This window comes from Eleutherodactylus coqui, chromosome 8, assembly GCF_035609145.1.
Source record: "Eleutherodactylus coqui strain aEleCoq1 chromosome 8, aEleCoq1.hap1, whole genome shotgun sequence".
Taxonomy (NCBI): Eukaryota; Metazoa; Chordata; class Amphibia; order Anura; family Eleutherodactylidae; genus Eleutherodactylus; species Eleutherodactylus coqui.
In genome coordinates this window covers 151787962-151814807 of record NC_089844.1, presented here as the reverse complement: position 1 = coordinate 151814807, position 26846 = coordinate 151787962, and the positions used below count along the sequence as shown (strand labels likewise).

General features: G+C 48.7%; 1 long non-coding RNA gene across 1 annotated transcript; it reads left to right on the top strand.

Annotated features, from left to right (window-relative positions):
• Nucleotides 1-101: 101 nt before the first annotated feature.
• On the top strand, nucleotides 102-20625 carry LOC136577013 (uncharacterized). The gene is made up of 4 exons (XR_010786434.1): nucleotides 102-128; nucleotides 12024-12045; nucleotides 19406-19444; nucleotides 19867-20625. It is a non-coding gene; the product is annotated as an uncharacterized lncRNA (long non-coding RNA).
• The last annotated feature ends 6221 nt before the right edge of the window (nucleotides 20626-26846 follow it).

Below are 26846 nucleotides of genomic sequence, written 5' to 3'. Positions count from 1 at the left end.
AGGGGACAGTAATCCAGCACTAACATTATACTGCGGCTGGTACCAAGCACATGGTCAATACCGCCATTGACTAATTCATTGCTCATCAAAGCTTCCTGAAAGCCGATCGGACCGCAACAACCAGTCAGGTAGGTTAATTGATCTACGGCGGTATAATATATAACCCCACCCGCTTCCGTAGACACACAAGTAATACCTAGATATCAGACGCGAGCGCGAGCTGTACGAGTCACTGCAGACATGGAAAGTTATATCATCGTCCAGCCTTTATAGGGTTAAAACTGAGGCTCAAACAACAAATAAAAGAGTTGAATGGCGGTAAATTGTCAGGGTGCAAAAAAGCCGCCATCTTTGGAAGCAGCTCACACCCCATAATGATATGCACAGCTCATTCACTATGCCTACAGGATGCCATATGCTTACGCCGCTAATGATGTGGGTGTATACAGTATATATATATGATACCTATACCGTATAGAGAGGTGTGATGGGAGGGGCATGGGAGACAATAGATTTCGGGGAATGCAGTAGTCACATATCAGGGTGTCTACCGATATATATTAGTATAATTGGGAGGTCTCAGTGATCGGCATATACCAGCGGCGGCTCTATATACCGCTGAGAGATCCCCCTTACCCATTGTGGCATGTCAGCTGGTCTACTGCCGCGATGCTCAGTCCCACCCCCAGGTGCAGTGACCCCTGCTGGAGGAAAGAGTTACCCCTCTCTGCTTGCCCAATGCTACTGCTGTGGAGAGGGAAGAAACAGAAGAATTCATGTATCGGGGAGTCAGCTCACGGTGACGATGTACTCTGAATCCTATCCGCTATGCTACACGTAAAAGTAGTAATGGTGGATGATGGAGGTTGTAATTCATGACCAGGGGCGTAACTATAGGGGATGCAGGGGATGCGGTTGCACCCGGGCCCAGGACCCTTAGGGGGCCCACAAGGCCTCTTTTCCATATAGGGAATCCAGTACTATAAGTAAAGCATTATAGTTGGGGCCGCTGTTACAAGTTTTCATCGGGGCCCAGGAGCTTCAAGTTACGCCTCTGTTCATGACGTTAGTCTGCTGCAGGCCGGAGTGAAGGAAGCTCGGTAGTTGTACTCCCACCCGGCGATGCTACAAAGTTTATAGATAATAGGGGTCACGGTCCCTGCTACTGGAGGGCGGTGTAGTATGTTACAGAGCGCAGATGTTTCCTAAGGAGAAGGAGCTCCAGGAGTCGGAGTAAGGCCCCCTGTCCACGGGCGTGATTGTGCCGGCGGTAAATTGCTGGCGAATCATACTGTCTGAAGCTTTTCATTGCGTTGCTATGAAGAGCGCGTCCCCCCTGTCCATGAGCGGAGAATCATTGCAATTCTCCACGGTCAGCTGTCAATTTGCAGCATGCTGCGAGTTGCCGCGATTCTCTGCGGTCAGCCTATCTGACAGATAGGCTGACAGCGGAGATCCATCTGCCGGCTCCTGCTCCCAGAGATCCACTGTGGGATACCGCAACGCCTGGGGACAGGGGGCCTAAGAGTGAAACAGGAAAACTCATTTTTATTGCAGTTCTAGGCAAACAAGGCAACGTCCAATGCAATCCAGTTTTTGTAGATACGAATCCAGAGTTTGGTGACTGGAGATTCCGCTCTCCCTGCAAAAGTTCCCATATTTCTTGTCAGGTTGTCCCACCGTGACCCTGGGAAATAATAAGTGTCGTATCCGGCACATTTCCACCTCTTTCCTCAGACTTGGGATGGAACTGTGTCTGGGTGTACTTTATCCAGCTTTCTTCTATCTATACCTCTCCACTTCATAGACACAGACTCTCTCACTAACTGCAGAACACTAACAGTACTTTCCAAAACTGGGTGAAGCTATTTATGGACTCTAAGTCCTCCCATTAGCATAGGGCTCAGGCGCCAGACAGAGGTCTAGTCCATCCTCTGGTTTAGACTTGATGGTCCTCCAATCACCAACTCCCCTCTAGTACTTTTATTAAAGGAACATAACCATGTTATAGAACAGCACTTTTGTAGTGACAACTTTGGGTCACTACAACTCTCCTCTGTTTTAAGAGAAGCCGTCCTCGGCATTAGATTGCATTTGCTTCTCAATCAGGTTGAGTTTCCCAGGGTACGTGTGTCCAAAATACACAAGACATAGACATTCATAAAATCCCAATTCCCAGCTCTGGGATGTATAAGTACTAGAGATGAGCGAACATACTCGTCCGAGCTTGATACTCGTTCGAGTATTAGCGTGTTCGAGATGCTCGTTACTCGTGACGAGTACCACGCGATGTTCGGGTTACTTTCACTTTCATCTCTGAGACGTTAGCGCGCTTTTCTGGCCAATAGAAAGACAGGGAAGGCATTACAACTTCCCCCTGTGACGTTCAAGCCCTATACCACCCCCCTGCAGTGAGTGGCTGGCGAGATCAGGTGTCACCCGAGTATAAAAATCGGCCCCTCCCGCGGCTCGCCTCAGATGCGTTGTGACATAGCTGAGGGAAAGTGGTATCTTGGTGGAGCTGCTATAGGGCGAGTGTTAGGAGTATTTTAGGCTTCAAGAACCCCAACGGTCCTTCTTAGGGCCACATCTAACCGTGTGCAGTACTGTGGAGGCTGCTTTTTGCAGTGTTGCACTTTTTTTTTTTTTGGTATATCGGCCGTGCAGAGCATTGCGCTCTGCAGTAATACTCCAGGGCCAGAAGCGCTTAGGCAGGGACAGAAGACATATTGATTGAATATAGGCAGTGGGCCTTTGCAAAAACATTTGGGGAAAAAAATCTATTTCGGCTGCCTGTGAGTGTTCTCAGTGTTCTGGGTCTCTGCTGGGTGTAGTAGTTCTCCAAATTCATACGCAGCAAGCTAAGTGTTACAGCAGGCTTGCGCAAAATTATTTTCTGGCGTTCCGTAAGCGAAGTCAGCCTCCAACCACAGGCCAATAAGCGGCACATTTAATTACAGCGTTCTGTTTCTGCATTACTGGTAATACAGCATGCTGAGGGGTAGGGGTAGGCCTAGAGGACGTGGACGCGGGCGAGGACGCGGAGGCCCAAGTCAGGGTGTGGGCACAGGCCGAGCTCCTGATCCAGGTGTATCGCAGCCGACTGCTGCGGGATTAGGAGAGAGGCACGTTTCTGGCGTCCCCACATTCATCGCACAATTAATGGGTCCACGCGGTAGACCTTTATTAGAAAATGAGCAGTGTGAGCAGGTCCTGTCGTGGATGGCAGAAAGTGCATCCAGCAATCTATCGTCCACCCACAGTTCTGCGCCGTCCACTGCTGCAACTCAGAATCCTCTGGCTGCTGCTCCTCCTTCCTCCCAGCCTCCTCACTCCATGACAATGACACATTCTGAGGAGCAGGCAGACTCCCAGGAACTGTTCCCGGGCCCCTGCTCAGATTGGGCAGCAGTGGTTCCTCTCCCACCAGAGGAGTTTATCGTGACTGATGCCCAACCATTGGAAAGTTCCCGGGGTCCGGGGGATGAGGCTGGGGACTTCCGGCAACTGTCTCAAGACCATTCAGTGGGTGAGGAGGACGATGACGATGAGACACAGTTGTCTATCAGTGAGGTAGTAGTAAGGGCAGTAAGTCCGAGGGAGGAGCGCACAGAGGATTCGGAGGAAGAGCAGCAGGACAATGAGGTGACTGATCGCACCTGGTTTGCTACGCCTACTGAGGACAGGTCTTCAGAGGTGGAGGCAAGTGCAGCAGCAGGGCAGGTTGCAAGATGCAGTGCAGTGTCCAGGGGTAGAGGCAGGGCCAGACCGAATAATCCAGCAACTGTTTCCCAAAGCGCACCCTCGCGCCATGCCACCCTGCAGAGGCCGAGGTGCTCTAAGGTCTGGCAGTTTTTCACTGAGAGTGCAGACGACCGACGAACAGTGGTGTGCAACCTTTGTCGCGCCAAGATCATCTGGGGAGCCACCACTACCAGCCTCACCACCACCAGCATGCGCAGACATATGATGGCCAAGCACCCCACAAGGTGGGACGAAGGCCGTTCACCGCCTCCGGTTTGCACCACTGCCTCTCCCCCTGTGCCCCAACCTGCCACTGAGATCCAACCCCCCTCTGAGGACACAGGCACTACCGTCTCCTGGCCTGCACCCACACCCTCACCTCCGCTGTCCTCGGCCCCATCCACCAATGTCTGTCAGCGCACCGTCCAGCCGTTGCTAGCGCAAGTGTTGGAGCGCAAGCGCAAGTACGCTGCCACGCACCCGCACGCTCAAGCGTTAAACGTGCACATTGCCAAATTTATCAGCCTGGAGATGCTGCCGTATAGGCTTGTGGAAACGGAGTCTTTCAAAAATATGATGGCGGCGGCGGCCCCGCGCTACTCAGTTCCCAGTCGCCACTACTTTTCCCGATGTGCCGTCCCAGCCCTGCACGACCACGTCTCCCGCAACATTGTACGCACCCTCACCAACGCGGTTACTGCCAAGGTCCACTTAACAACAGACACGTGGACAAGCACAGGCGGGCAGGGCCACTATATCTCCCTGATGGCACATTGGGTGAATTTAGTGGAGGCTGGGACAGAGTCAGAGCCTGGGACCGCTCACGTCCTACCCACCCCCAGAATTGCGGGCCCCAGCTCGGTGCTGGTATCTGCGGCGGTGTATGCTTCCTCCACGAAACCACCCTCCTCCTCCCCCTCCTCCTCCTCCAACGCAACCTCTGTCTCGCAATCAAGATGTGTCAGCAGCAGCAGCACGTCGCCAGCAGTCGGTGTTGCGCGGCGTGGCATCACAGCGGTGGGCAAGCGTCAGCAGGCCGTGCTGAAACTACTCAGCTTAGGAGATAAGAGGCGCACGGCCCATGAACTGCTGCAGGGTCGAACAGAGCAGACCGACCGCTGGCTTGCGCCGCTGAGCCTCCAACCGGGCATGGTCGTGTGTGACAACGGCCGTAACCTGGTGGCGGCTCTGCAGCTCGGCAGCCTCACGCACGTGCCATGCCTGGCCCACGTCTTTAATTTGGTGGTTCAGCGCTTTCTGAAAAGCTACCCACGCTTGTCAGACCTGCTCGGAAAGGTGCGCCGGCTCTGCGCACATTTCCGCAAGTCCCACACGGACGCTGCCACCCTGCAACATCGGTTTAATCTGCCAGTGCACCGACTGCTGTGCGACGTGCCCACACGGTGGAACTCTACGCTCCACATGTTGGCCAGGCTCTATGAGCAGCGTAGAGCTATAGTGGAATACCAACTCCAACATGGGCGGCGCAGTGGGAGTCAGCCTCCTCAATTCTTTTCAGAAGAGTGGGCCTGGTTGGCAGACATCTGCCAGGTCCTTGGAAAGTTTGAGGAGTCTAGCCAGGTGGTGAGCGGCGATGCTGCAATCATTAGCGTCACCATTCCACTGCTATGCCTCTTGAGAAGTTCCCTGCAAAGCATAAAGGCAGACGCTTTGCGCTCGGAAACAGAGCCGGGGAAGACAGTATGTCGCTGGATAGTCAGAGCACCCTCCTGTCTATATCTCAGCGCGGTGAGGAGGAGGAGGAGGAGGAGCATGAGGAGGAGGGGGAAGAGACAGCTTGGCCCACTGCTGAGGGTACACATGCTGCTTGCCTGTCATCCTTTCAGCGTGTATGGACTGAGGAGGAGGAGGAGGAGGATCCTGAAAGTGATCTTCCTAGTGAGGACAGCCATGTGTTGCATACAGGTACCCTGGCACACATGGCTGACTTCATGTTAGGATGCCTTTCTTGTGACCCTCGCGTTACACGCATTCTGGCCACTATGGATTACTGGGTGTACACACTGCTTGACCCACGGTATAAGGAGAACCTTTCCACTCTCATACCCGAAGAGGAAAGGGGTTCGAGAGTGATGCTATACCACAGGACCCTGGCGGACAAACTGATGGTAAAATTCCCATCCGACAGCGCTAGTGGCGGAAGGCGCAGTTCCGAGGGCCAGGTAGCAGGGGAGGCGCGGAGATCAGGCAGCATGTACAGCACAGGCAGGGGAACACTCTCTAAGGCCCTGGACAGCTTTATGGCTCCCCAGCAAGACTGTGTCACCGCTCCCCAGTCAAGGCTGAGTCGGCGGGAGCACTGTAAAAGGATGGTGAGGGAGTACGTAGCCGATCGCACGACCGTCCTCCGTGACGCCTCTGCCCCCTACAACTACTGGGTGTCGAAGCTGGACACGTGGCCTGAACTCGCGCTGTATGCCCTGGAGGTGCTTGCTTGCCCTGCAGCTAGCGTCTTGTCAGAGAGGGTGTTTAGTGCGGCTGGGGGAATCATCACGGATAAGCGTACCCGCCTGTCAACCGACAGTGCCAACAGGCTTACACTCATCAAGATGAACAAAGCCTGGATTTCCCCAGACTTCTCTTCTCCACCAGCGGACAGCAGCGATACCTAAACAATACGTAGGCTGCACCCGCGGATGGAAGCATCGTTCTCTATCACCATCAAAAACGCGGACCTTTTAGCTTCATCAATCTGTGTATTATATTCATCCTCCTCCTCCTGAAACCTCACGTAATCACGCCGAACGGGCAATTTTTCTTAGGGCCACAAGGCTCAGTCATATAATTTTTGTAAACAATTTTTATAAGTTTCAATGCTCATTAAAGCGTTGAAACTTTCACCTCAACCAATTTTTATTTTAACTGGGCTGCCTCCAAGCCTAGTTACCAATTAAGCCACATTAACCAAAGCGATTAATGGATTTCACCTGCCCTCTTGGTTGGGCATGGGCAATTTTTCTCAGGTACATTAGTACTGTTGGTACACCAATTTTTGGGAGCCCTCGCCTACAGTGTAATCAAATGAATTTTTAGCCCACCTGCATTACAGCTGACGTTACATCAGCTGTGTTGGGCACTGCAATGGGATATATTTATGTACCGCCGGTGGCTTCCTGGCACCCACCCATGCTGTTGGTCCACAGGGAGTTGTAACTGCATGTGTCCACTTCTAAAGAACCCCAGTCTGACTGGGGCATGCAGTGTGGGCCGAAGCCCACCTGCATTAAGCACGACATTACCTCAGCTGTGATGGACAATGCAATGGGATATATTTATGTACCGCCGGTGGGTTCCAGGGAGCCACCCATGCCGTGGGTCCACAGGGAGTTGTAACTGCATGTGTCCACTTCTAAAGAACCCCAGTCTGACTGGGGCATGCAGTGTGGGCCGAAGCCCACCTGCATTTAATCGGACGTTACCTCAGCTGTGATGGGCACTGCAATGGGATACATTAATGTACAGCCGGTGGGTTCCAGGGAGCCACCCATGCTGTGGGTGCACACAGAATTCCCATTGCGGAGTTGTACCTGCCTGTGACTATTTATAAAAAACCGCGGTCTGACTGGGGCATGCAGACACCTTGACAGAATGAATAGTGTGTGGCACATAGGTTCCCCATTGCTATGCCCACGTGTGCAGCTCCTGATGGAGGTGGCACAGGATTGGATTTCTCATTGCTTCTGTACAGCATTGTGGGCTATTGCCCCACCCCTTTTAAAGAGGGTGGCTGCCTAGCCGTGCCAACCCTCTGCAGTGTGTGCCTGCGGTTCCTCCTCATGGCAGACGCACTTATAAATAGACATGAGGGTGGCGTGGCATGAGGGCAGCTGAAGGCTGGGCAGGGACAGTTTGGTGTGCGCTGTGGACACTGGGTCGTGGGGGGGGGGGGATTGGGCAGCATGTAACCCAGGAGAAGTGGCAGCGGAGTGTCATGCAGGCAGTGATTGTGCTTTGTTGGAGGTAGTGTGGTGCTTAGCTAAGGTATGCATTGCTAATGAGGGCTTTTCAGAAGTAAAAGTTGTTGGGAGAGGGGGGGCCCACTCTTGCCGCTATTGTGGCTTAAGGGCGAGCACCCACTGGCGTTTTTTTACCTGCGTTTTGCGTTTTGCGTTTTGCGTTTTTCCTGCACAGGCATAGAGATAACATGTGTTCCTGTCCACTGGTGTTTTTTTTTGCATTGCGTTTGCGTTTTTAACATAGGAACTGTCAGTTGCATATGTGTCCTTATTTTTCTCCATGGAAATTAATGGCAAAGCCGCGAAAACGCCGCGAAAACGCCGCGAAAAACGCCGCGGAAAACGCGCTGAAAAAACGCGGGACACGCGGCGAAAACGCTGCGTTTTTCCCCCGCGGGAAACGCAAACGCCAGTGGGTGCTCGCCCTAATAGTGGGACCTGGGAACTTGAGATGCAGCCCAACATATAGCCCCTCGCCTGCCCTATCCGTTTCTGTGTCGTTCCCATCACTTTCTTGAATTGCCCAGATTTTCACAAATGAAAACCTTAGCGAGCATCGGCGAAATACAAAAATGCTCGGGTCGCCCATTGACTTCAATGGGGTTCGTTACTTGAAACGAACCCTCGAGCATCGCGAAAAGTTCGTCCCGAGTAACGAGCACACGAGCATTTTGGTGCTCGCTCATCTCTAATAAGTACACAAAGCAACATGAAAGTTGCACAACAGCGGTGAGCCAGGGCAGAGTGTGCACTCAGTTCAACAAATGCATTTTTCTCTGTTGCGCAAATCCCTGTCTTTTCAACAAGGAGGGGTGCAACTGGTGCAATTAAACAAAAATAGAACCAAGTTCACAAGTTCAGCCCATATAGCGTTACGTAAGGATATGTACACATATTTAGATAGTGAGCCCTTTTTCTCACTGGGGCAACAGTTTGTTTATGCTTACTTCCTCCTTTTTACGCTAGCATCATAATGCGCTCTTGCTCTTCCTCTAGTCAGAGGGTGAGTTTGGGCTTGAGTGTCCCTTTTAATAGGTTCCTCCTTTGTCTTGAGATCCCTAGTGAACCCAGTAGATGAAGGTGACTCAAAGGATCCAAAAAAACTTCCCCACTCTGAGGACATAGGGGAAGCAGCCCTATAAGGGAAAATATCCTCAGCAGCATTCACTTCTGAAAAGGAATCTGGGCTACTTATAATTGCTGGGTTCTGCCCTAGTGTTGGCCTAGGCCTGGCCATTGGCATGACTTCCGTCGTGAGTCTTTGAGCTCACCGGGGCACGACTTCTGGATTGGGCCTCGATGCAGGCTGGAGATCGTAGTTGCTGGGTGTCAAATGAATCAGGAGAAGAGCTGGCATCAAGATGGCTCTATCTGGAGCAGTGGGATCTCCTCTCAGCCCTGAAGAATAGATTCAATTTGGTAGTGGAGAAAGCAGTTGACATCCCGCTGGATGCACCACCAGGTGCCGCCCAAGGTAATCCGTTCTTCCATGGTACCACGTTCCACGAGGGTGATGATGAAGGCCTTGGTGCCTGGACTGCAGTAGGTGGTTGAGCTTTGGCAGACAGTTGGGCTGTGCCAGGCATTGCATCAGGCTATGCCTCCTGACATTTATTGCAGTTCCAGACAAACAAGGCAGCTTCCAATGCAGTCCAGTTTCTGTTTATCTGAACACAGAGCTTGGTGACTGGAGGTACCGCTCTCAGTATAATGCGTTGTATCTGACAGCTTTCATTCTCTTTCCTCAGACTCAGGGCTGTCCAGCTGTCCTTTATCCAGCTTTCTTGTTCTTCTGTCTACACCCCTCCTTCACCATTGCACTAACATTGACTAAGGGCTCAGTCACACGGGTGTTTTGACACACAAATTTTTGAACGCATCAGTTACACGTTCCAAAATGGTGGAAAAAACGCTGCTAGCAGCATTTATCTGCTCAAAAAGAGCGCTGCCCGCTATCCCCTGCTGTGGCTGTGACAGCGGCAGCAGGGGATTTCTTGGATGTGAAACCCCTGGATGCTGTCACATCCAGGGGTTTCACCTGTGGTCAATTGGGCCAGCGGCAGCTTCGGTGGCCCCATTGACATACAGAGAACATCACTCTCCTCTGCTACAGCTGTGACAGCTGTGGCAGAGGACTTCTTTATCTCCATGGGGAGTCCCATTATCACTGGACACTGTGACAGCCTGGCAGAGGAGAGCGATGTTCTCCCATTGAATTCAATGGAGCTGGCAATACAGCCAGCTCCATTGAAAGCAATGGGCTGCCGGCAAGCGCTGCAGTGATTTTTCGAGGAAGGTCTTCAAATATAAGCCCTTCCCTGAAAATCAATCCAAAAATGTGTAAAAAAAAAAAAGTATACTCACCTCTCTGCAACTGCCGGGGCTCAGCCACGTCCAGCCAGCTCTTCTCCTGCACTGCTTTGAGGAGTATTCAGCAGGCGGGGATTTAAAATCTCCGGCTGCTAAAAGGGCTGCCTCTGATTGGCTGAGCCCTGTGACAAATCAGAGGCAGCTCTCAGCTATTGAATGACAGCTGAGAGCTGCCTCTGATTGGTCCCTGCGCTCAGCCAGAGGCAGCACTCACCCATTCATAAATTCATTTGATTCACTGGATTGCCCTGTATTAACAAAGTGTGCCACACCAGCATGCCATCCATGCAATATAGAGAAGCATGCCATTTTGCTCCTCTATATTGCAATCTGGCTTGCTGCATGCTATTAGGCCACATGGTGGTTGAGCCTCCCTTGTAGCATATATCTTGTATCAGGCTTCTTTTTCTGTGAGTTGTCTTTGTACATTTTTTTCCACCTCTGTGATTTTCCTATAATAAATAAGGTTGAGCTCTCTGAAGAAGGACCTCAAGGTCAGTTATATCACGGAGGACTGAGAGGTAATTTAGGACATGAGTGATTACGGGGAATCAAGTGGAACTGTGTGTTATATGTAATGTAGAGGGGCAGAAACGCTTTTCTCCTTAGGGGGAGAACCTATATGGTGAGTGAGGAGACTCAAAAGGCCATTTATCCTCCTGTGGGTAATATGTAAATAAGGGAGATGGAATAATACCTCCACAGTGCCATCCATTGGAAAGCAGCATTCCTTCAAGCCAAAGTTAGACTCTTTATACAAGCCTTGTAACAATGACTGGAAATTAAAAGCAAAGCCAGAGTCAATGCACAGCTGTTTCAGGGTATTTGCCCAGTGTACATACACCAATGTGCATACACTGAATGTCCCCTTTATTGTAGACCCAAGTCTAGTAAAGCGTTGGGGTCCTCTGGACTTTAGAACCGCAGCAATTCTTAGTGGTGCAGATTCCACTAGATAATGAAACCGTTCTGCCGGAAAATTGGCCCCTGTGGACAGGAATCTTCTTTTATATTAGACTGAGGACCTGACATGTTCTGATCAGCAGATAGTAAGGGGTCATCGGTTCTTGCTGCTTGTGGGAAAATTCTGACCTCCCATCAGCACGGGGCAACAGAAATCTGGATCCATCTGTGCAGGAGATGTTTTTCTGCTGCTCAGTGATACAAGTTTTGCACTTTAGTTACCTTTCTGTTTCTCTTAGACACAATGGAGCTCGAACTGTTCATCTGCCATTATAGGCCATCCCTGATAAGGAACGGAGACACGTTAGTTGTAGCACCACCATTGTATTCGGCTGCTCTTGACTATGCAGCGCCTGTTGACCAGAGCAATTCTTGACATCCTCCTCTGACCCCTTTCGGTGATGAGTTATTTCCGTCCACCGGTTACTTTTTTGCTGAATGTTTTTACTCAATCACACCGTTCTCTGAAAACTCTCCACAACGTTACATGAGAAAACCCCTCGCGGTTGGCAGTGTAATCCCAGCCCCGGCTAGTCTAGTACTGATGACCAGACCTCATTGGTAGTCACTCAGATCGCTAGATTTTCCCATCTAATGTGGATTCACACTGAAACTGATCCATGGAAAACGTATCATGTGATTTTATGCCGCACTCCGGGGTCACGGGGAGACTCTCCATACAGGGAAGCACCAATCATGAGATGGTCTGAGCTCTAATAAAGGGGCCATTCAGTGTAGGTTACTACACTATAACATTTACCGGTGTTAATCTGCACACCTCCACCAGCAGTGCACCTATATTATCTCATATACAACCATATAGCTGGTACACCTATATAATCCATTATACACTATCCCTATATAGCCACTACAGAATCTCACACATCACCATATAGCAGAGGTAATTTGGGGGCTCCTTCTCCATTACTCAGATCTCATTTCTTCATACAAGTTTCTTTTTCCCTCCAGGTCACCATAATGGCGTGTTCATGTAAGTATCTACACAGACGAGGACACTAATAGGACCTCCTGAAACTTTTTGAAATTCATGGCACCATGTTTTTGTAAAAAAAATAGAATGATCCAGACGGCTGATCTGTGAACTATGAAAAAGGATATTTGGGCTTTTTATCCTGATTCGAACAAGATGCGTTATAAATAGAGATGAGCGAGCACCAAAATGCTCGGGTGCTCGTTACTCGGGACGAATTTATCGCGATGCTCGAGGGTTCGTTTCGAGTAACGAACCCCATTGAAGTCAATGGGCGACCCGAGCATTTTTGTATTTCGCCGATGCTCGCTAAGGTTTTCATGTGTGAAAATCTGGGCAATTCAAGAAAGTGATGGGAACGACACAGAAACGGATAGGGCAGGCGAGGGGCTACATGTTGGGCTGCATCTCAAGTTCACAGGTCCCACTATTAAGCCACAATAGCAGCAAGAGTGCCCCCCCCCCCCCTCCAACAACTTTTACTTCTGAAAAGCCCTCATTAGCAATGCATACCTTAGCTAAGCACCACACTACCTCCAACAAAGCACAATCACTGCCTGCATGACACTCCGCTGCCACTTCTCCTGGGTTACATGCTGCCCAACCCCCCCCCCCACGACCCAGTGTCCACAGCGCACACTAAACTGTCCCTGCCCAGCCTTCAGCTGCCCTCATGCCATGCCACCCTCATGTCTATTTATAAGTGCGTCTGCCAGAGGCAAAGCAGGCACACACTGCAGAGGGTTGGCATGGCTAGGCAGTGACCCCCCCATAAAAGGGGCGGGCCGATAGTCCACAATGCTGTACAGAAGCAATGAGAAATCCAATCCTGTGCCACCTCCATCTGGAGCTGCACACGTGGGCATAGCAATGGGGAACCTATGTGCCACACACTATTCATTCTGTCAAGGTGTCTGCACGCCCCAGTCAGACCGCGTTTTTTTATAAATAGTCACAGGCAGGTACAACTCCGCAATGGGAATTCCGTGCGCACCCACAGCATGGGTGGCTCCCTGGAACCCACCGGTGGTACATAAATATATCCCATTGCAGTGCCCTACTCAGCAGAGCTAACGTCAGATACAATACAGGTGGGCTTCGGCCCACACTGCATGCCCCAGTCAGACTGGGGTTCTTTAGAAGTGGACAGGTTAAACTCCGTGTGCACCTACAGCATGGGTGGGTGCCAGGAAGCCACCGGCGGTACCTAAATATATCCCATTGCATTGCCCAACACAGCTGAGGTAATGTCGTGCTTAATGCAGGTGGGCTTCGGCCCACACTGCATGCCCCAGTCTGACTGGGGTTCTTTAGAAGTGGACAGATGTAGGTTAAACTCCGTGTGCACCTACAGCATGGGTGGCTCCCTGAAACCCACCGGTGGTACATAAATATATCCCATTGCAGTGCACTACTCAGCAGAGCTAACGTCAGATACAATACAGGTGGGCTTTGGCCCACACTGCATGCCCCAGTCAGACTGGGGTTCCTTAGAAGTGGACAGATGTAGGTTAAACTCCGTGTGCACCTACAGCATGGGTGGCTCCCTGGAACCCACCGGTGGTACATAAATATATCCCATTGCAGTGCCCTACTCAGCAGAGCTAACGTCAGATACAATACAGGTGGGCTTTGGCCCACACTGTTTGCCCCAGTCAGACTGGTAATATGTACCTTAACAGTAACCTCGTTGGTGGTAATGTGGTGGTGACTGCGGACCTAGTAGCGCGGTTTTATGTAGTTGGTTTTCGGAATGTGGCCATGATTAAGTGGTCCGTGGCGGGGGGATGGTGGTGGTGCTCTCTTGTTGTGTCGTTATCTTGGACTGCCACCAGACGGACCAATGCAAAGGTATTTGCCAAGAATGTTTTCATTGTTGGAGGAGGAGGGGGATGTTTTGGAGGCACTAAGTGTCCTCTCCACGTGTCCGTGGTTATATGCACCTTAACAGTAACAGCGTTGGTGGGAAATGGCCTCGCCGCCATCATGTCTTTGTGAAGCCTCTGTTTCCACACCCCAGTGACATACCATTAGCTGCGGTATAGGCAGAGCCCAGAATTATTAACATTTCAGCGGTAGTATTAGGGACAGGCCCCACTAACATATCACTAGCAGCAGTATAGGGGGAGCGCAGTCTTAGTTCCATTTCAGTAATAGTAGCACTCAAGACAGGCCCCAGTAACAATTCCGAAGCAGCAGTATAGGAGGAGCGCAGTCTTAGTTCCATTTCAGTAATAGTAGCACTCAAGACAAGCCCCAGTAACAATTCCCATTGCAGCAGTTTAGGGAGATAACAGTCTCTTTCACATTTCAGTAGCTGCAGTATAGACAAGGCCCCAGTTACATTTATGTAGCAAAAGTGTAGGCCAACCCCACACACCTTTCTGTACCATGAGTGCAGGCGAAGAACATAGAAATTGCAATGATTACACTGTAGGTGAGGGCCCAAAAAAATTGGTGTAGCAACAGTACTAATGTACCTCAGAAAAAATTGGCCATGCCCAACCAAGATGGCAGGTGAAACCCATTAATCGCTTTGGTTAATGTGGCTTAAGTGGTAACTAGGCCTGGAGGCAGCCCAGTTTAACGAAAAATTGGTTCAAGTTAAAGTTTCATCGCTTGTAAGAGCATTGAAACGTATAAAAATTGTTTGGAAAAATTATATGAGTGAGCCTTGTGGCCCAAAGAAAAATTGCCCGTTCGGCGTGATTACGTGAGGTTTCAGGAGGAGGAGCAGGAGGAGGAGGATGAATATTATACACAGATTGATGAAGCAAAAAGGTCCCCGTTTTGGATGGTGATACAGAACGATGCTTCCATCCGCGGGTGCAGCCTACGTATTGCTTAGGTATCGCTGCTGTCCGCTGGTGGAGAAGAGAAGTCTGGGGAAATCCAGGCTTTGTTCATCTTGATGAGTGTAAGCCTGTCGGCACTGTCGGTTGACAGGCGTGTACGCTTATCTGTGATGATTCCCCCAGCTGCACTAAACACCCTCTCTGACAAGACGCTAGCCGCAGGACAAGCAAGCACCTCCAGGGCATACAGCGTGAGTTCAGGCCACGTGTCCAGCTTCGACACCCAGTAGTTGTAGGGGGCAGAGGCGTCACGGAGGACGGTCGTGCGATCGGCTACGTACTCCCTCACCATCCTTTTACAGTGCTCCCGCCGACTCAGCCTTGACTGGGGAGCGGTGACACAGTCTTGGTGGGGAGCCATAAAGCTGTCCAGGGCCTTAAAGAGTGTTGCACTGCCTGTGCTGAACATGCTGCTCAATCTCCACACCTCCCCTGCTACCTGGCCCTCGGAACTGCGCCTTCTGCCACTAGCGCTGTCGGATGGGAATTTTACCATCAGCTTGTCCGCCAGGGTCCTGTGGTATAGCAACACTCTCGAACCCCTTTCCTCTTCAGGAATGAGAGTGGAAAGGTTCTCCTTATACCGTGGGTCGAGCAGTGTGTACACCCAGTAATCCGTAGTGGCCAGAATGCGTGCAACACGAGGGTCACGAGAAAGGCATCCTAACATGAGGTCAGCCATGTGTGCCAGGGTACCTGTACGCAACACATGGCTGTCTTCACTAGGAAGATCACTTTCAGGATTCTCCTCCTCCTCCTCCTCCTCCTCCACCTCCTCCTCCTCAGGCCATACACGCTGAAAGGATGATAGGCAAGCAGCATGGGTACCGTCAGCAGTGGGCCAAGCTGTCTCTTCCCCCTCCTCCTCATCCTCCTCATGCTCCTCCTCCTCCTCCTCAACGCGCTGAGATATAGACAGGAGGGTGCTCTGACTATCCAGCGACATACTGTCTTCCCCCGCCTCCGTTTCCGAGCGCAAAGCATTTGCCTTTATGCTTTGCAGGGAACTTCTCAAGAGGCATAGCAGAGGAATGGTGACGCTAATGATTGCAGCATCGCCGCTCACCACCTGGGTAGACTCCTCAAACTTTCCAAGGACCTGGCAGATGTCTGCCAACCAGGCTCTCTCTTCTGAAAATAATTGAGGAGGCTGACTCCCACTGCGCCGCCCATGTTGGAGTTGGTATTCCACTATAGCTCTACGCTGCTCATAGAGCCTGGCCAACATGTGGAGCGTAGAGTTCCACCGTGTGGGCACGTCGCACAGCAGTTGGTGCACTGGCAGATTAAACCAATGTTGCAGTGTCCGCAGGGTGGCAGCGTCCGTGTGGGACTTGCGGAAATGTGCGCAGAGCCGGCGCACCTTTCCGAGCAGGTCTGACAAGCGTGGGTAGCTTTTCAGAAAGCGCTGAACCACCAAATTAAAGATGTGGGCCAGGCATGGCACGTGCGTGAGGCTGCCGAGCTGCAGAGCCGCCACCAGGTTACGGCCGTTGTCACACACGACCATGCCCGGTTGGAGGCTCAGCGGCGCAAGCCAACGGTCGGTCTGCTCTGTTAGACCCCGCAGCAGTTCGTGGGCCGTGTGCCTCTTCTCTCCTAAGCTGAGTAGCTTCAACACGGCCTGCTGACGCTTGCCCACCGCTGTGCTACCACGCCGCGCGACACCGACTGCTGGCGACGTCCTGCTGCTGCTGACACATCTAGATTGCGAGACAGAGGTTGAGGAGGAGGAGGAGGGTGGTTTAGTGGAGGAAGCATACACCGCCGAACATACCACCACCGAGCTGGGGCCCGCAATTCTGGGGGTGGGTAGGACGTGAGCGGTTCCAGGCTCTGACTCTGTCCCAGCCTCCACTAAATTCACCCAATGTGCCGTCAGGGAGATGTAGTGGCCCTGGCCGCCTGTGCTTGTCCACGTGTCCGTTGTTAAGTGGACCTTGCCACTAACCGCATTGGTGAGGGCGCGTACAATGTTGCGGGAGACGTGGTCGTGCAGGGCTGGGATGGCACATCGGGAAAAGTAGTGGCGACTGGCAACTGAGTAGCGCGGGGCCGCAGCCGCCATCATACTTTTGAAGGACTCTGTTTCCACAACCCTATACGGCAGCATCTCAAGGCTGATAAATTTGGCTATGTGGACGGTTAGCGCTTGAGCGTGCGGGTGCGTGGCGCCGTACTTGCGCTTGCGCTCAAACACTTGCACTAGCGATGGCTGGGCGGTGCGGTGCGAGACATTGGTGGATGGGGCCGAGGACAGCGGAGGTGAGGGTGTGGGTGCAGGCCATGAGACGGTTGTGCCTGTGTCCTGAGAGGGGGGTTGCATCTCAGTGGCAGGTTGGGGCACAGGGGGAGAGGCAGCGGTGCAAACCGGAGGCGGTGAACGGCCTTCGTCCCACCTTGTGGGGTGCTTGGCCATCATATGTCTGCGCATGCTGGTGGTGGTGAGGCTGTTGGTGGTGGCTCCCCGGCTGATCTTGGCGCGACAAAGGTTGCACACCACTGTTCGTCGGTCGTCAGGCGTCTCTGTGAAAAACTGCCAGACCTTAGAGCACCTCGGCCTCTGCAGGGTGGCATGGCGCGAGGGTGCGCTTTGGGAAACAGTTGGTGGATTATTCGGTCTGGCCCTGCCTCTACCCCTGGACACCGCACTGCCTCTTGCATCCTGCCCTGCTGCTGCCCTTGCCTCCCCCTCTGAAGACCTGTCCTGAGTAGGCGTTGCACACCAGGTGGGGTCAGTCACCTCATCGTCCTGCTGCTCTTCCTCCGAATCCTCTGTGCGCTCCTCCCTCGGACTTACTGCCCTTACTACTACCTCACTGCAAGACAACTGTGTCTCATCGTCCTCCTCACCCACTGAAAGGTCTTGAGACAGTTGCCGGAAGTCCCCAGCCTCATCCCCCGGACCCCGGGAACTTTCCAATGGTTGGGCATCAGTGACGATAAACTCCTCTGGTGGGAGAGGAACCACTGCTGCCCAATCTGAGCAGGGGCCCGGGAACAGTTCCTGGGAGTCTTCCCGCTCCTGAGCATGTGTCATTGTAATGGAGTGAGGAGGCTGGGAGGAAGGAGGAGCAGCAGCCAGAGGATTCGGATTTGCAGCACTGGACGGCGCCGAACTGTGGGTGGATAATAGCTTGCTCGAAGCACTTTCTGCTATCCACGACAGGACCTGCTCACACTGCTCATTTTCTAATAAAGGTCTCCCGCGTGGACCCATTAATTGGGCGATGAATGTGGGGACGCCAGAAACGTGCCTCTCTCCTAATCGCGCAGCAGTCGGCTGCGATACACCTGGATCAGGAGCTCGGCCTGTGCCCACACCCTCACTTGGGCCTACGCGTCCTCGGCCACGTCCACGTCCTCTAGGCCTACCCCTACCCCTCAGCATGCTGTATTACCAGTGATTTCCCAGCCAGGAAATAAATTGGCGCAAGCCTGCAGGCCAAATAGAATTTTTCCCTTTTTTTTAAAAGGAAAGGCCCACTGACTATATTCAATCAATAACAAATGTGTTCTGTGGCCCTGCTGTGTGTCACAGAACTGCAGTGTTATATTGACTGCAGCAGAGCGGTGATTTCCCAGGCAGGAAATAAATTGGCGCAAGCCTGCTGTTAAACTTAGCTGGCTGCATATGATTTTTTTACGTTCTCCACCCACCACACCGCTACCCAGAACGCTGAGGACTGTCAGAGGCAGGCCAAATAGAATTTTTCCCTTTTTTTTTTTAAAGGGAAGGCCCACTGACTATATTCAATCAATAACAAATGTGTTCTGGCCCTGCCTACACAATTCTGTCCCTGTAGTATTACTGCAGGGCGCAATGCTCTGCACAGCCGATTTTGAAAAAAAAAAAAAAGTGCATCACTGCTAACAGCAGCCTGCACAGTACTGCACACGGTTAAATGTCAATGGGGTTTTTGAAGTATATGCCGTTGTTATCCTTAATGGGATTTGAACCAGCGCTGAAAGGCAACAGCTCTAACAAGTGATCCACATTTCAAGAAGAAGCAACATAGTTTGATTTGTAAAATTATTTTCTGGCAATTTTTGCCAAAAATGGGATCGAGATGACCTGATCCAATTTTGCAAAAAGCAGCCAGATCTTACAGCCTGGCTGGTCACGATTTGGCTCCAGGTGCTCTGAATGTGACAAGTGGGTGGTCCCAACTGCTCATTGTCATTCAAATATGTCACCCACTGACATGAGCAGTAGGGACCGCCCCCTTGACACATTCACAGCATCAGGAGCCAATTCTAAGAAGAACCTATGTAGAGGAATGGAGGGAGCATAAATAAAAGAAAAACATTGTAGGAAGGTCACGACTGTTAAGCTATGGGGCAGCCCTACTGTCATGAGTACATGACAGGTCCTCTCTCACACTAGGAGACAAGTAAAGCTGTGGATTTCTTTAAAAAAATTTAAAAACAATTTAAAAGTAATCTCATGTACGTCTTCATCTCTAAAGTGTCCCCCGCTGACAGTAATCTCTGCTTCTGTGTAGGTCTCCGGATTCTCACGTGTTGTTTCCAAATGTCACGTGGTAAGTGTCTCCTCTCTAGGGCCAGGTATATATTTATATAGGGCTGTCAGAGCATTAGAACCATATAGTAGTATAGCTAAAAGCTCCTGGACCACAACTGAAAATTTGTAAGAGGGCCACCATCTATCATGGGCCATTTATAATACTGGAGGCAGAAGGGCCTTTGGGTTCCCGGTAGGAACTTCCTCTGCATCCAATATAGATACGTTTGTGTCCCTAAGCTAGATGGACATCATGCCCATTATTGTCCCATCTGTGGTATCTATGGGACAGTAATGTCCAGGCAATTCCATTTTTGTGGCTTTTGCTTCTTCTGGATCAACACAGTACAACAATTGTTATTCATGCTGATATTTAGATCTGGGAGGTGTAATGGATTCCTAATTCTGTCTAGTGACCCACTTTGTTTATGTTTTTCTTAGAAGGGAATGAAGAACGTGGATCTGAAGAGACCCTTCAGTGCGAGACCGCCCAAGAAGGACAGGATCTCCTAAGGGATAACCAGACAGGTAGTTACTGGGCAAAAATTCCCTTTCTCGGAGGATTAGTGTGAGTCTGTCCTGTACTGGATTCTAAACTTGTGGAATGTTCTAGTATGTGGTGTCAGTTTCTGGGATTCCAGGTGTGACCTGCCTTAAAGGGAAACTGTCACCAATAAACAGCACCATAAAGTAAGTTCTGGTGCAGTTTGGGGAGTTAACGGTGAGCCGGTGCATGTACTTTCTATACTTTCCCACTCCTCAGTGTTTAATCATAACCAGAAGTGAGTGAGCCACCAATGAATTTCATGCTGGCTGAAACTGAACGACAAACAAAAAGTGCATGCAGAAAAATAATCGCAGGCAGCGCTCTCTCCAGTTCCAATAAGGCAGGACTGTATCGTGTATGCAAGCCGCAGAAAAGGAATTCGGATCAAAAATTCCAAGAGTAGAACCAAAGGTAAGAGATGGAGTCCGTGGCAGCATGCAAAGATGCTGTAAAAATTAACCTATATTCCTCCATTGTAAAAGCTGCAACGTTTCGATCTTCAACAAGATCTTTGTCAAGCATAATGAAATAACGCACCACACCTCTTATATATAGCAGCAAATTAAAGTCAAATACATAACAGCTGAAGACAAAACACAGAATATAATACCATTGGTCCTGTCCACATGTATCTGTACCATCCATTGCATCGGATGCCATATGGAGGCTATATCGATGCAATGGATGGTACAGATACGTGTAAACACATAGTGCATGATGGCTCACGGTTAGACGTAATGATTATAGCGCGCCTTTGGTTGATACAACAGTTTTTCAACGATCAGTACATATAAATGGGCCTTTAGCTAACGTGAATGAATTGAAGTCTGCAGGTCTAGATGAATTATCTCCTAGGGTACTGAATGAAGTAGTAGGAAGGTAAAGTTCGATCAGCTCAGAGATGCCCTAACCTTACTGACGGGGATAATGTCCTCAGAAATAAGAGTACAGACAATAAATGTTAAATTTTAAAAAGCCTCTTAAATACGTACTGTGAGCAGTTCATACCTTACAGGAAGAAAAGGAGTCAAACAATGTGGCTCCATAAAGATGTAAAGGGGGCAATAAACAACATAAAGAAAACATTTAAAACTATTTAAAGAAGAAGACAGCGAAAAAGCATTAAGGCATGAAGAAACATGAACTATGTAAAAAGAAAATAAAAGCAGCAAAGATAGAAACAGAGATACTTCTTGTCAAAGAGAGTAAAATTAACCCTAAACTGTTCTTCAACTGTATAAAAGCAAAAAGATTAAAATTGGAAGTGTTGGCCCTTATCCCCTTAGTGACAGCCCTATCGTAAAAGTACGTCCTGCTGTTGCAGGACGTGTATGGAGGGAGGTAGCGCCGCTATCTCCCTCCATACAGCGCGGGCATCAGCTGTTTATTACAGCTGACACCCGCGGGCAATAGCTGCGCTCGGCCGTTCGGCCGATCGCGGCTATTAACCCTTTAAATTCTGACAGCGGCATTTAAATCCCCCGAACGCTGTTCGGGGGTCCCGCACGGCCCCCCCCCGCGGTGAGATCAGGGGGGCCGTGCAGGTGTCATGGCAGCCGGGGGCCTAATGAATGGCCCCAGGGCTGCCTTAGTAGACTGCCTATCAAGCTATCCACACAGGGTGGCTTGATAGACTGCCTGTAAAAAAGCAGTATGACGTAATGCTATAGCATACTGCAGGAGCGATCAAAGCATCGCATGTTAAAGTCCCCCAGGGGGACTTCAAAGTAATGTAAAAAAAATAATCAATAAAGTTTTTTTAATTGTTAAAAAAAAAAAAAGGTTATAAAAGTTTAAATCACCCCCCTTTTGCCATGTCCATTATTAAAAAATCTAAATCATAAAATAAAAATATGTATTTGATATCGCCGCGTCCGTAAAAGTCCGATCTATCAAAGTACTGCATTATTTTTCCCGCACGGTGAACGTCATCTGAAAAAAAAAAAAGAACGCCAGAAATACACTTTTTTAGTTACCCTGTCTCCCAGAAAAAACGCAATAAGAAGCAATCAAAAGGTCGTACCTATTCCAAATTGATACTATCGGAAACTACAGGGCATCCCGCAAAAAATGAGCCCTCGCTCAACTACGGCGGCAGAAAAATAAAAAAGGTATTGCGCGCACAAAATGACCGCAGAAAATAATTGAAAAAAATTAAATATCTTAAAAAATAAAAATAAAAGTACTACAGCAAAAAAAATACTATACAAGTTTGGTATCGTAGTAATCGTACCGACCCATAAAATAAAAATATCAGGTCGTTTTTGTTGCAATTTGTGTGCTGTAGAAACAGGACGCACCGAAAGATGGTGGAATGTCGTTTTGTTTCCATTTCTCTCCGCTAAGAATTTTTAAAAAATTTTTCAGTAAATTATATGGTACAATAAATAGTGCCATTGAAAAATACAACTCATCCCGCAAAAAACAAGCCCTCATACAGCAACGTTGATGGATAAATTAAGGAGCTACGATTTTTTAAAGGGGAGTAGGAAAAAACAAAAATGGAATAAAGCTCAGTCACTAAGGGGTTAAAAAAGTAATGAGGGAAAAATAGTAGAGGGCGATGAGGAGACAGCAAATCTCTTAAATCATTTTTGACAAAATGAAATGTCAGATGAAATGCAAAGTGATTAGGTAAACTCTCCATTAAATGTCACCAGTCTAATCCAGGAAAAAGTGCAGAGTCGCTTTAAAAAGATCAAAATAGGTAAATCAGTGGGTCCTGATGGCATACACCCCCGAATTCAAAGAAAATTAAGTAATATTATAGACAGACTGTTGTTTCTTATATTTAAGGAATCTATAGTGACGGGGTCGTTTCCACTCGATTGACGCGTAGGAAATATAGTGCCAATATTCAAAAAGGGGTCAAAAAGCAAACCTGGAAACTACAGGCCGCTAAATGTAACTTCTATTGTGGGTAAAATATTTAAGGGATTTCTAAGAGACGCCATCCTGGAGGACCTCAAGGAAAGTAGCTGTATAACTCCATATCCGCATGGGTTTATGAGAGATCACTGCTGTCAAACCAACCTGATCAGCTTCTACCAGGAGGTAAGTTCTAGACTGGACCAACACAGTACAACAATTGTTATTCATGCTGATCTATAGTCCTGGGAGGTGTAATGGATTCCTAGTTCTGTCTAGTAACCCACTTTGTTTATGTTTTTCTTAGAAGGGAATGAAGAACGTGGATCTGAAGAGACCCCTCAGTGCGAGCCTACCCAAGAAGGACAGGATCTCCTAAGGGATAACCAGACAGGTAGTTACTGGGCAAAAATTCCTTCTCTCGGAGGATTAGTGCGAGTCTGTACTGTACTAGAGTCTAAGCTTGTGGAATGTTCTAGTATGTGGTGTCAGTTTTTGGGATTCCAGGTGTGACCTGCCTTAAAGGGAAACTGTCACCAATAAACAGCACCATAAAGTAAGTTCTGGTGCAATTTGGGGATTAACGGTGAGCCGGTGGATGTATTTTCTATACGTTCCCACTCCTCGGTTCCCGTAGTGTCCCCTAGTCACCTCCACATCTGGTCTGAAAATCTGACCGCTGCGCCCGCTCTCACATAGATTTCTATGATGATGAGAAGAACAAAGGATGAGAAAGTAAAAGTAACATCAACTGATCTTCCCTGTTCTATGGAAGGCCTAGAAGAGTCCCATCTAACTGTAAGCAGAGCGATGGTGAGGGAACACTACTGGCCCTTCTACATGAGCTGATTCTCGTTTGAACCAGCGCACGAGCGAGTGACGTCACCGCTAACTCATTCACAATCTCGTCTTCGCTCGTGTAGCCTGTTTAGATAAAATCATTTTGTGGGTAAAATATTTGAGAGGTTTCTAAGAGATGCCATCCTGGAGGACCTCAATGAGAACTGCTGTATAACTCTGTATCCGCATGGGTTTACGAGAGATCACTGCTGTCACACCATCCTGATCAGCTTCTACCAGGAGGTAAGTTCTAGACTGGATCGGGGAGTCACTGAATCTTGTGTATCTGGACTTCTCCAAAGTGTTTGATACTGCGCCGCATAAAAGGTTGGTATATAAGATGAGAATGCTTGGTCTGGGGGAGAATGTGTGTAAGTGGGTAAGTAACTGGTCAGTGATAGAAAGCAGAGGGGGGTTATAAATGGTACATACTCTGATTGGGTCACCGTTACTAGTGGGGTACCACAGGGGGCAGTGTTGGAGGAGTCACCATTACTAGTGGGGTATCACAGGGGGCAGTATTATAAGGGTTACTAGTGGGTTCCACAGGGGGCAATATTGCAGGGATCACCATTACTAGTGGGGTACCACAGGGGGCAGTATTAGAGGGATCATTGTTACTAGTGGAGTACCACAAGAGACAGTATTGGAGGGGTTACTAGTGGGGTACCACAGGGGGCTGTATTGGAGGGGGTTACTAGTGGGGTACCACAGGGGGCTGTGTTGGCCCCTATTTTTTATATGTATTAATGACATTGTGGAGGGATTGTACAGTAACTTATAAATATTTGCAGATGATACAAAACTATGTAAAGTAATTAACACAAGAGGACAGAATGCGGCTGCAAGTGGATCTGGACAAATTGGGAGATCGGGCAGAAAATGGCAAATGAAGTTTAACATTGATAAATGTAAGGATATACAGTAAATGGGAAACCACTGGGTAACACTGACATGGAGAAGGACTTGTGATTTCAGGTCTGAGGTTGCATTAAGACGTAACAAAAAGCACATGTAACATATAAGTTTTCACAAGAACAAACCTTGCATACCCTATAGAAAGAACTTTATAAGTTTTCTTAGATAGAAACGACTTTTTTTAAATTTGCAGACAATTTTATAATTCAACCAACTGAAGTTTCCCATCCTGGCCCAAAGAACAGCTCTTCAGTAAGGGTATGGAACAAAGGTAAGAAATAACCATGTGGACACCTGCTCTTCTCTAGTGCCATCCCAATTAAGGCCACCCCAGATAAAAGATAAATGAGATCCCTTGGCCCTCAGTGTTAATTTGCTTAGCCAAGCCAGGGCATCCCTATGGGGAGGGCTAACGTTCCTGTTGCACCAAGCCCTGAAGCCCAAAGGTCCCTCTATGAGGACACTGGAATGATAAATGATGTAGAATAGCTGGCGGCCCTGTTACCAGTTTTATTTTGGGGTCTAAAAGCTTCAAGTTGCATCTCTGGCCAAATGTGACTATACAAGTCCAGTATATAGATATCTTTGAATTTTTGAACTCTCGGAATCCAACATAAACAGGAAAGCTCCAGTTAAACCATATTCACGATGTTTCCCTGCAGTGGTGTACATGGGGAAGAGAGAGCCCCATAACCAAGATCAAGATGGGCGCCTTATTAAGATACTGTATTTTGGCACCCATGATAGAAGGGTCTGGTGTTTACTTTCCACTCCATTCCCTTTTTATGAGCCTTAAGACATTTACCAAGACTCTTGTTTTCAAGTTATTTAGTTCTTCTGTGAAGGGAAGTCTTACACCCAGGAGAAGAATGGGTGAAACCAAACATCACTGGGCCCCCTTTTGCCATGAGCCCCATAGCAACCACATGGTTTGACTCTATAATACGTATGCATTTGCTTCTCTGTCAGCCATACTATAGCTATAGAGAGTGGAGAGGTTATAGTCCCAAGCGGGCCTTGGCACTACAAGGTGCCTAAATATCCCTTTGCAGCATAGGAGAACAGCAATACTAGGGGCCGCTAGCACAGATTTTACATCAGGGCCCGGGAGATTCGAACTACAGCTCAGACCATTATCTATGTTTTATAATGAACTCTAATTTTTTTTCTAGGAACCGCATTTATTGCTTCAGAGAGCTTGCAGTCCACACTTGGAGAACTGGTTACCGCAGATGAAGCATCAGAATGAAAGAACGGGCTCCGCGGGGGATGGCAGAGTCGTAGACTAAATTCACATCTGCACTAGGGATTCTGTTTCCTGTTCCGTTATGGTTACCAAAAAGAATTTCAAGTTTTGCTTCATCTGACCACAGAAGAAGTTTCAATTTTGCCTCAGTCTACTGTAAATGAGGTTTGGTCAAAGAAGATGTTGGTGTTTGTGCGTTGGCTTCTTCTTTGCATGATACAGCTTTAAATTGCATTTGTGTACTCCATGGCGAACTTTGTTCACAAACAATGATTTCTGGAAGTATTCCTGAGGCCATGCAGTGATTTACATTACAGAATCATGCCTGTGTTTAATGCAGTGCTGCCTGAGGGCCCGTAGATCTCAAGCATCCAATATCGATCTTTGGCCTTGCCCCTTGTATACATAAGTGTCTGCAGATTCTCTCTCTGTCTCTATCTAAATATATATACTGTATATATTGTATATACATATTTTCATTTAAAATAAATATATAATTAGTTAATCATGTGTGATAATCAGTATGTAAAAATAAATAAAATCTAAACACATGCAGAATAATTTATATTGGTGTGAAATTAATAATGTTAATAACAGTAATACCCGGATGCAGTACCTAGAATAAGCTGAGTGGTCCCTGTAAGTAATGTAGGATATAGTGGGGGAAAAAGAGAGGGTAAGCTAAAAGTTTTATAATATTAATGTTAAAAAAAACTAAAGTTTTTTTAATATTATTTAATACCCCTGTTTTTTTTTTGTTTTTTTAAATCAAGTAGTTTCAATTAATTGGTTCTGTCTATTGGGGGGATAGAGTATTTAACTTATGGATCCAGAAAGATTCCTTCTGTCATAGTTTTGGAAACTATCTGGAATCTCGACTGGAATCTGTTCAGTCGGTGTTACAAGAATTTTGGACCAGCATCGTGGGCTGTAGAATAAGGCAGTGACACACTATGTGGTGCAAATGTGGTAACAATATGTGATCTGTGCTTATACATCCTC